This window comes from Struthio camelus, chromosome 11, assembly GCF_040807025.1.
Source record: "Struthio camelus isolate bStrCam1 chromosome 11, bStrCam1.hap1, whole genome shotgun sequence".
NCBI lineage: Eukaryota > Metazoa > Chordata > Aves > Struthioniformes > Struthionidae > Struthio > Struthio camelus.
Genome location: NC_090952.1, coordinates 7,798,634 through 7,807,845, shown reverse-complemented (window position 1 = coordinate 7,807,845; position 9,212 = coordinate 7,798,634). Strand labels below are relative to the sequence as shown.

Genomic DNA, 9,212 nt, shown 5'->3' with positions numbered 1-9,212 from the left:
CTCTCCTAAAAATTCCTGATGGGGCATTTTCTCCCAGCTGCTGAACCTGTGTTGATCTTTTCAGAGAACTATCCACATCTCTAAGATTTTCTTCCTGAGTGGTAACAGTTGATTTAAAGCACAGTGAGGATGGCTTTTCCTCATGCATTATTTCTCATTTTTCAGCAACTTTGAATGAAGTTTACTATTTTATCGCACACTCACAGAATAACTTTTAGATTAATTTCTGGGAATGGCTTTGTAACACCGGCAACCTATCTACAGCATTTCCAGGTCGTCTGTGTGATATGGAACAGCAGTGGTCCCATCACAGACCCGATTTAGACTCCATTGGGGTGCCCCCTGCATCACTTATGTTGGACATCTATTTCTCTTGGTTATTAACTTTTCAGGGGTTATTATGTCACTTTTTCTCTCTTTCCTTCTTCTTACAGCAAGGCTCATTTATGAGCTGGGTTTCCTACCATAGTTAATAGTCTGGCAGTTTCCCGTGTGATACCTGTGGGGATTATCAGTTAATTCTCATACCGGTTTGTTATTTTCATCTGTGCTGCTGCCTCAGATTCATTCTCCCTGCAAAAAGGTTCTAGTTTTCTGTATTAAACATAGACACAAAGATTCATTGAGCTTTCCTGCTATCACCTGATCACCTGAGACTGTTCTTTAAATACCTCAGTCAACCCCTGCTCCTGTGAACCGCTGAGGCTGAGGCACAGATTTACACATTGGAACAGAGTTCTGCATTCTTCTGTGGTCAGGTTGCTTTGGGATTTTTGGCCCAGTAGTTGAACTTCTCTGTGTATCTCTTTGAGGATAACGATACTTGTTCTCTCACCGGAGAACTAAAACTGAAATGGGTTAGTGTGTGAGGTAGAGTTAGAAAGTCTGAGCTGGAAGTTATGCTGGAAATGGATGGATGGATAGTATTGTTATCGGACAACCTAGAATAAAGAACAGAGGAATGGAAAAGGGAAAAAAAAAAAAAAACCTGTTCCTAAATATACTTAAAGATCACAATTGTGGCATTTGTGATGGCCCTGAAGCTTTTCAGCTTAACTCGGCTAATGGTTCACACAAGTAATGTTACTCAAGTTCATTTTTATAGTACTGGGCTGTAGGCTTATGAGAAGACACACACTAAAAAAGATATTTAAAAATATAAATATCCTGATTTGCTAACTATTTAGTAATTATTCTTTTCTGTTTATAAATTCCCTTTACCTTGCTATATTTGTTCTTTCCCCTAACGAATTAGTTAATTAAAATACAGTATTATGCTCGTGTGGTTAAAAAAAAGCAGCCAGGTGCTTTGCAAACTTGACCAGATAAATATTAAATTGTATGAGACTCCCATGATCAAGTAATCAACTGTCCCACAAATCATATTGACTCATGACTTTATCTCTGTGAAGAAAGAAATTAGCAGATTATGTACACCAATCCGAAGGCATATTTTTGATGAGTTCTACGAGCAGCCAGAGGACGGGATGAGATATTCAACAGAGAGCCTGGCCTTGCTCGCATCTGATTGACTCCCATTGAAATGTGCATTAACCCACTTCAGGATGAGATATGTTTATTTTCAGGACAGTTACCTGAGCTTTTTCATAACATGAGTTTAGTTAAGATTTGTCATGAGAAATTAGGAGTTAATAGAATCCGGTTTCTATAGCATTGATCTCACATAAATGCCGTATATAGTAGTTACAGTTAATGTAGATTGAATGTCATGTGAGATCTCAAAATGTTTATTTTACAGCATCCTTTGCTATGTTTGGTATTGCGTTGCAGTTGCCTTTCTGCAGATGGGAACAAGTAGGAATGCAAAAAGTAGCTGATTTGTTCAAGGACATGAGAAGATGTCTTCAGCACAGTTAACTGGCAGCTTACTAGCACTTTTGTTGACTTTGCCTTGGTCTGAGTAGTTATCTGGATTGTGCTGCTTGCCTTTTATGAGCAGCTAGCCATCCTCGAGGCCATGTCCTGCAAGACAGTTGTCCTAAGGATGTCTAGGGCCCTGAGCAACAAGCCTGAGCTATGAGTGAGGCAGAGTATCTGTGGATGCATGGCCGGCCAGAATGATGTGACGTGCTGCAGTCCGTATCCAAGAGGAGCAGCGAGCTGGCTGCAAAGCCTTTTTGAGATTGGGGATCCTGTAAGTCAGAGACAACTCTGCTGCGTGCTTCTTTGTGGTGAACCTCCCTTATATTTCTATCTCAGTTAATTGTGATAGCATTTGTCTATCCGAAGTACAGGAGGGGAGGAAGGCACAGAGGCTTAGTCTGCGTCCTTGCTGACCGCTGGGTCCAACACCAGCCCACGTGAAAGCCTTACTTTGGCGTTGAGGCCTGGTGGTTCTGGCCCTGGGTGGTATCGCTTGGTTTGAAGCATCACCAGCCTCAGAGCTTTGCCTGCGGACGGGAAGCAGAATTCAGGAAAGCACCAAGAGCCAGTTCTGCCTGCAGCGAGGACGGGAACACGGATCTGAGCACAGCTGAGACTAGACCTCAGAAGTCTGGATTCTCAGACCTCTGCTTAATAGCACAGGGTATTTATGGCCTTGATAAAATTAGGGAAGAAGGGAGAGGAGCATCTTATCATGCACTAGTCTAGAAATGTTGGGAAATCCTGTTGCCGAGGTTTTCTAAAAGTTTAGAAGCTTTTTACATATCTTCCTCAGCAACGAATGTGTCAGAATGTGAAAATTAAAATACCCTTCTCAGGAACTGGGAGGCATCAGCGTGTTAAACTCTGTGAAGCTCTTGCTGATGCTGGGCTATTCTTTATTTTAGTCTGAATTCGGTTATTTCGTTAGAGAAAAGATAATCAAATGCAAAAATGAAAATAAAAATAACATTTCTACAGCTTTCTTTGCAAATAAATAGAAACCTTAAGGCCAAGCTGGATAAGAACACAGTGGCTACCAACTGGAATAACTCGGCTTAGGCTTGATAGAAGGAAATGATAGGTCTCAAGTATATGCTACCTCACAGGAAGATTGTAATGAAATCCAGCCAGCTTCAAGGGAAAAACAAAACCTATTGATTTTATTCCAAGGGAAGAAAGAGAAAAAGAACAGATGCACGGAGTCCTCTGTCCACTTATTGCACTCTGCAGTGCTGACTTAGACACAGATAATAGCTCAGCCTTCTTTTCTTCTTGTGCTTCCTTCTGTAGAAATGCCGTGGCTCAGACACCAAAAAGATTCAATTTGGGGTAGTAGAGAGGAGGGGGAACAAGGACCTCACGCAAGAACTGACCTAAACGCTGAGGAGGTTTGTATAATCTGATTTACAATAAAATGGTATTTACAATGTTATCAGACGAAGCTTAGCAGTGTTAAGTTAAACAGCATATAATGTGATTAGTGGGGGAGTCATGCCCATGATGTCATGCATATTCTCTGGACGCTTGGAAGGGGCAGATAATGTCTCAGGCATTTATTCTCTTGTGACACATTGGAAAAAAAAAAAAAAAGCTCCGTAAAGGTTTTAGGGGAATGGGACGGAAACGGACACGCACGCGCGCCCGGAGCCGCAGCGGGGCTGACAGCTCCGTAGCCAGCCTCTGCCCTTGGAGCAGAGCTCGACCCGTGGTCGCGCCCCGATAGCGCGGTGCTGCGCGGCGGTTACAGCAGGCCTTCGGGAATCACTCGGAAGCTGCAAGCTCTGTTCTTGACTCTGCCACAGGCTTGGCTTTTGACCGCTAAATCTTTCTTTGCCTCTGGGGTTACTCCATTTTTAACAGTGAGGACAGGGAAAGGTAGTCAGCCGTATCTGGAAAACGCCCTGAGTGAGGAGCTGTACGCGGATGGAAACCACTGGCATTGTGCTCCTCGTGCAGTCCACAAAGGGCTTTGCTATAGATAAGAGCAAGCAATTTCGCAGCTAGCAATGGCCCATTCATAGAAAATCAAATCTTTATCTTTCTCTCTCTCTCTCTGGGGCATGTAAAATGGTATTAAAAATTTTGGCTAGACTAATTAATCATGTAAGTGATACAAATCACAGCTATAGGTTGACATCAAAGACGATCTAGCCCATATTTATTTTAAAGCATATCTTAGTTTATAAGAGCTCTTGGTAAAGGCATCTGAATCAGGCAAAGCTCCCTTTAAACTTTAAAATTATTGTAGTGTGTGTGAAAGGCCAGATTCTGGAGTGATTCCATGAAAGGAAAGTATTTTACTCCCCGTTTCCACCTGAGACAGTGAGCTCTGAACCCAACCCATATTACTTGATGAGTATTACTGTTTAATATAAGCACAAAGATTGCATAAACCTTCTTTCTGTCACGGTGTGAAGGCGGTATAAGTTGTTTAACTCTAGTGTGGAGATGGACTAGATGGTATTCGTGCTTTAAGGGATGCATAGAATGAATATGGGCTAGACTTAAGGTCAGATGGGAGTTGCAGATGTGGAGAGTGAAATGGGGCCCACAGACAGCTGAAAACGCTTGAAGAAAAGCGATGGGCAGGAAGGGACGAGCGGGATTAGAAACCATGGCTTGTGCAGTGTCAGCTCTGCACTGCATGTCAAAATCAACTGCAACGCTGGTGTGATACGCATCTTTTGTCACAACACACAGTCCTTTGTCTTGGCTGCAACACTGCTGTGTGTTTATGGCATTAGCGTGGATTTGCTGAGGAGTGCGTGCGTTAACTTTATTTGACTGCAGAGGGATGCCATCAGGAATAAAACTCTGTTGCTCAGAAAGGGGAAGCCAAACTTTTGTGTCTGTGACTGATGAATCGGGAGCAAGGGCCAAGTGCAATATCCACCAAACGCAGTGGAGCGCTGGCCAGTTTGATCAGACATGTGGGACGTACTAATAACAAGAGCGAATGAAAGCGAACCCTGCAGGTAGTCACCTTTTAAATAATCAAGGCTGACAGTTTTACTACAGTAGCACAGTTTAACACTTTGTAGGTATGTGCTACGTCATAGGTGCTGCTTGTATTAAATAGTCTTGGAGCATTACACAGCTTATTTAGAGGAGAATTTTTATTTCAGGCATTTTTTACATTTGTTAATGTTTTTTTCCACTCGTTACAGTCGTTACAAATGGAATATCTTATTGTTGCAGACGGTACTGCCAATGGATGACTCTGAATGATGTACCAGAAGGACGTTTTAAATGACCTGCAGTAAACTCTCAAAGGACTGGGCATCCCAGACATATTCTCAAACAGAGAACATTTCCAGGAACGAGTACTTCTGACACCCGTTATTAGAACCAGGTACAAATAGTTATCTGATAGCTGGGCAGACAGAAGCTGTGTGAATGAAGACTGACTGCACACACAGTGCCGTGAGTCTCGAGAGCTGGGCTGAGTTACGGATGTGCTCCATTAATGTGTAAGAGGGCCTGTCCTGTGCCTCAGTTTACCCATCTGTAAAAGGGTGGGGAGTGATGCTTGGGATAGCATCTGGCCTAGCGTTTTGAGATGGCTACTGACAAATGCTACTTAAGGACATAGACAGTCCTTAAAGTAAAAAAGCCTAACAAACTGGAGCCTGAGTATCTCAATGAACCAAATGCCTTCCTCCCAGCTCTCACAGGAAGCAAGTTAATTGGTAGGCCAATAACTATAATGAGGCAGAACCTGGGGTTTTGCATGTGTATAGTGAGATCCTCCCCTTGGGGCCAAACTCCTGTTCCACATTATGAAAGCAGTAAAAGGTCCCCTCAGCAGGTGCTGCATAAAGGCGTTTCAGCTTTGCCTTTGCGGTGCTGGAATTGCCAAGCTATTGCTTTCCTGAGTCTCCAAATGAATTCCCCAACCCAATGTGGAACAGCTGTGTGATAGATACAGCCTTGAGAAAGGGGGTGGCCAAAGAGCACAGCAAATGGGGATTTAATCAAATAGCACAGAGCTGCAAAATAACATCAGCACGTTTCTACTCAGTTTTCCTTTGGGTAAGGCAGACCCTGTTAGTAAGGTGATTTAGAGAAGAGCGAGGTAATGTGTGATCATATGTTATTTAGGGCTATGTTGTTTAGTTAGAGAAAGTAAATAGCCCTGACTGTGTTTGTTAATGCAATGAATAGCGGTATCACTTATTAGAATGCTGCCTGAGATCTTTCTATCCTGAAAAAAGATTTCTTTTTTTTTAAACTGCCCGTGTAATGCGACTGCCTCTGCAGGGTTAATAAAGGAATGGTTTACCAAAGCACCCAGATTTTAGCCCTTCAAGCCAGCAAGTGAATTAGAAACTGCAATGGCATAGGACAGGTCTGAGAGGGTGGAAGTAACTTCAAGTAGAATTTGATTAGGCTGGGGGAGTATTTCTCTTCCTTCATGTGTGACTGTAGAAATAGGTGCTTTCTTCCTTATCGAAGCCTCCTGAGACATAGTTTGTGCAAAAGATGCAACTCTCAGGTAAGGCATAATTATAGTAAGGACCAGAAATTGTGAGAGATGTTATTTTGTAGTTGTCCTTAAAATAGATACTTTTAGCAATACTGTTATTCAATGCTTTTTGAAAGGAAGTTTGTTGTATGTCAAGCCTATCTGTACGAGCTGCCACAGCATTTCTTCAGAGCTTTTCGGAGGTCTGTCTTCCTTGTCAAATCCTGACTATGCCTGTTTGATCTGAATGATTGCTCTGTTGCAAGTGTTATGTTTGAATATAAAACAGACAGGAAAAAAATGAAATGAAGGGAAAGTTTGTATCAAATACAGTACAGCTAGCTAACTACCATGGCAGGATAATCTCTTAGAAAAGTTGACACTGTTATGAAACTGTTATATTTTTTTCTCCTTTCCGTATCATAAAATGTCCATGAAATCCTTTTTGGCGTGTGTGTTTGTGCACTTTACAAAGTGATCAGAAGCTAAACAGCAACATGTGTCAGAGAAGATAAACGACCTACCCGCAAATCATCTTAGTTAAAAGGAAGACAAAAATCTATGGAGTAGGGGAATGGGTTTTAAATTGGCTGTTTCGCTAAACTCTGCCCTAATGAAGGGCTAATCTCTGAGCTCCTGCAAAACAAATGAGAACATCTAGTTAGACCCAACGGAAACCAGTCGTTGAAAAGGCTTTTTCCTTGTGAAGCTAATTGGAAGCAAAATAATTCCTTTGGTGGCTGTCTTCGTTTAACAGTATCTTTCCCTTTTCCTTATTTGTATACAGTAGAATAAGGATTCTGTTAATTGCAAACACGTTTGCCTTTTTGCAGATTGTCAACTACGTATGCTTGGGTGAACCTGGCTGGAGCACTCGCAAAAAAGGTGCAAAGATCTGCAACACAAGTTCTTCGGAGGCTGCCTGAGAAGATCCTCATCTGGAAGGCGACAAGGTAGCCTCCACACAAAAATCCTTTTTTGTGTATTGGGGCAGTTCTGTGCGCAGGGTTAAGCAGAGTGTGGGCCACTGTGGAAATCAGCTAAATTTACGCACGCTAAAATCTGACCTCAGATTTTGAGGCTTTTTATTCATTAAATCAGCTTCTCTTTTTTTTTGACTCGTTCTTCTATTCTTATATGTAATGGCAAAGGAAATTACTTTTTCTTAAAACTTAAGAAACTACAGAAGAAACATTGGACACTCGATTGCTATAGAAGCAGGATTGTGCCTTTAAGGCAGAAGGAAGGAGTGTGTCAGTCATGGCCCCTCTAAAACAAGGACTTATCTCGATTATAGTATTAGCTCGGTAGTAGAAGATGATCTCATCACTGTGAAAGATTACATGAAATATCAACTTGGCTGGCCTTAAAACAGCTCTATTCTCAGTTGCATTTTCAATTGCTACAGCTAACATGGGGCTCTGCAATTTGGAGAGATGGCTATAAAGATGTTTTGCAAAATTTGGCCTATGTATGAGTTCAAGTAAACAAATTCAGGGATAGATTACAAGCCTGACCTGCTCTAATGTTTCCTCTTTGACTTTTTTTTTTGTTTGTTTGTTTTAGGAATTTCAAGAGCAAGCAAAACTAACTCTCCAGGCCAAACCTGAACATCCTTAACTTCAGAGTACTTACAATTTATATCAAAACCTGGGAAAGTAGATACCTGTCTGATGAAAGCTCATTGAAGACAGCGTAGGCTATAACGTGATTTATTTTCTACCTGCAAGGAATAGTGTGTTTGAAGAGACCGAGTGCTTGAGACTATTTTGAGCAGCAGATGTTCTGGGTGCTGTAATCAGGAGGATGTGAAAATGTTTGTCTCAGGAGCACATGATAAGCTGTGCTTGTGCCTTCAGCTGAAGCCAGATGGCATCTTTCTTGAGCGAATGAATATTAGGTGTAATTTGTTCTTGGGTATTTTGGGGGAATCTGGTTTGCTTTGAATTTATATCCTTCCAAGTACATTTCAGCATGGAAAATGGTGTTTTGAAGTGAGCTAACTCAATTTTCTACCTTGAAGTTAAGCCATAGATCAATGGAAAGATGTCCTATGGGTGCTGGAATTGTCAGTCCGGCAGATAAAAACTTACCTGGAAGTAGATATTAATGTTTTACATCAACATCTAAAACACTTCCTAAAATAAGGAAGAACAGAAAAAGTATTTCTTTGCTAAATCACACGGAGGCCTGGCATGTGCATAATGTATTTGTTTATTTTCCCAAGCCTAAATTCAGAGATCACACCAATCCTGGCCCACCGGGGAGAATGAGAGAAGATACTTGGACAGCAGTGGCCAGCGTTTTCTCAGGCACTGACTCTAAGTGTGATCTCCTCAGAGCCTGTCTCATGTGGAGAAGGACACTTAGATTCCCCCAACTCACATGAGGAGAGGGTAGAGAAAGTTCAGATGCATCCAGAAAGGTAGGGGTTACCCTGCATCCCGGGTGATTTGAAGAAGCACCTCTCCATATGTTGTCGCATACATGCTGGAAGAGGGCATAAGGGGATGCACTGTCCCTAATGCACATCATGCAGTCTTTGCCTGTTTCCCTGTCACCACTTCTTCCCTCAGATTCCACTACCTACTTGTCACCCTAACCATTTATCTCCCTCTTCTTGCTCTAAACCCGGTTTCATTCCTCTTGATCCACTTTCCTACTCAGTGGCTTCCTCCCGTGCTGTTTGCATGCATGGTCCTGCTCTCAAAAATAGTTTATGCTCCCGCTACCTTTTCTGCTGTGCTCAGAAAAAAAAAAAAAAACGCCCTTTGACAGAGAAAAATTCTAACAAATGCTGTTGTTCCCTCCGCACTGTCTCCCGTCAGATTTCTGCCGAAGCTTGGACTCGCATCCCAAC

At 42.1% G+C, this 9,212-nt stretch overlaps 1 long non-coding RNA gene across 1 annotated transcript; it reads left to right on the top strand.

Annotated features, from left to right (window-relative positions):
* Positions 1-3,186: 3,186 nt before the first annotated feature.
* On the top strand, positions 3,187-8,374 carry LOC104150925 (uncharacterized). Its single transcript, XR_695694.2, has 4 exons — positions 3,187-3,275; positions 5,086-5,239; positions 7,186-7,305; positions 7,919-8,374. It is a non-coding gene; the product is annotated as an uncharacterized lncRNA (long non-coding RNA).
* Positions 8,375-9,212: the final 838 nt, after the last annotated feature.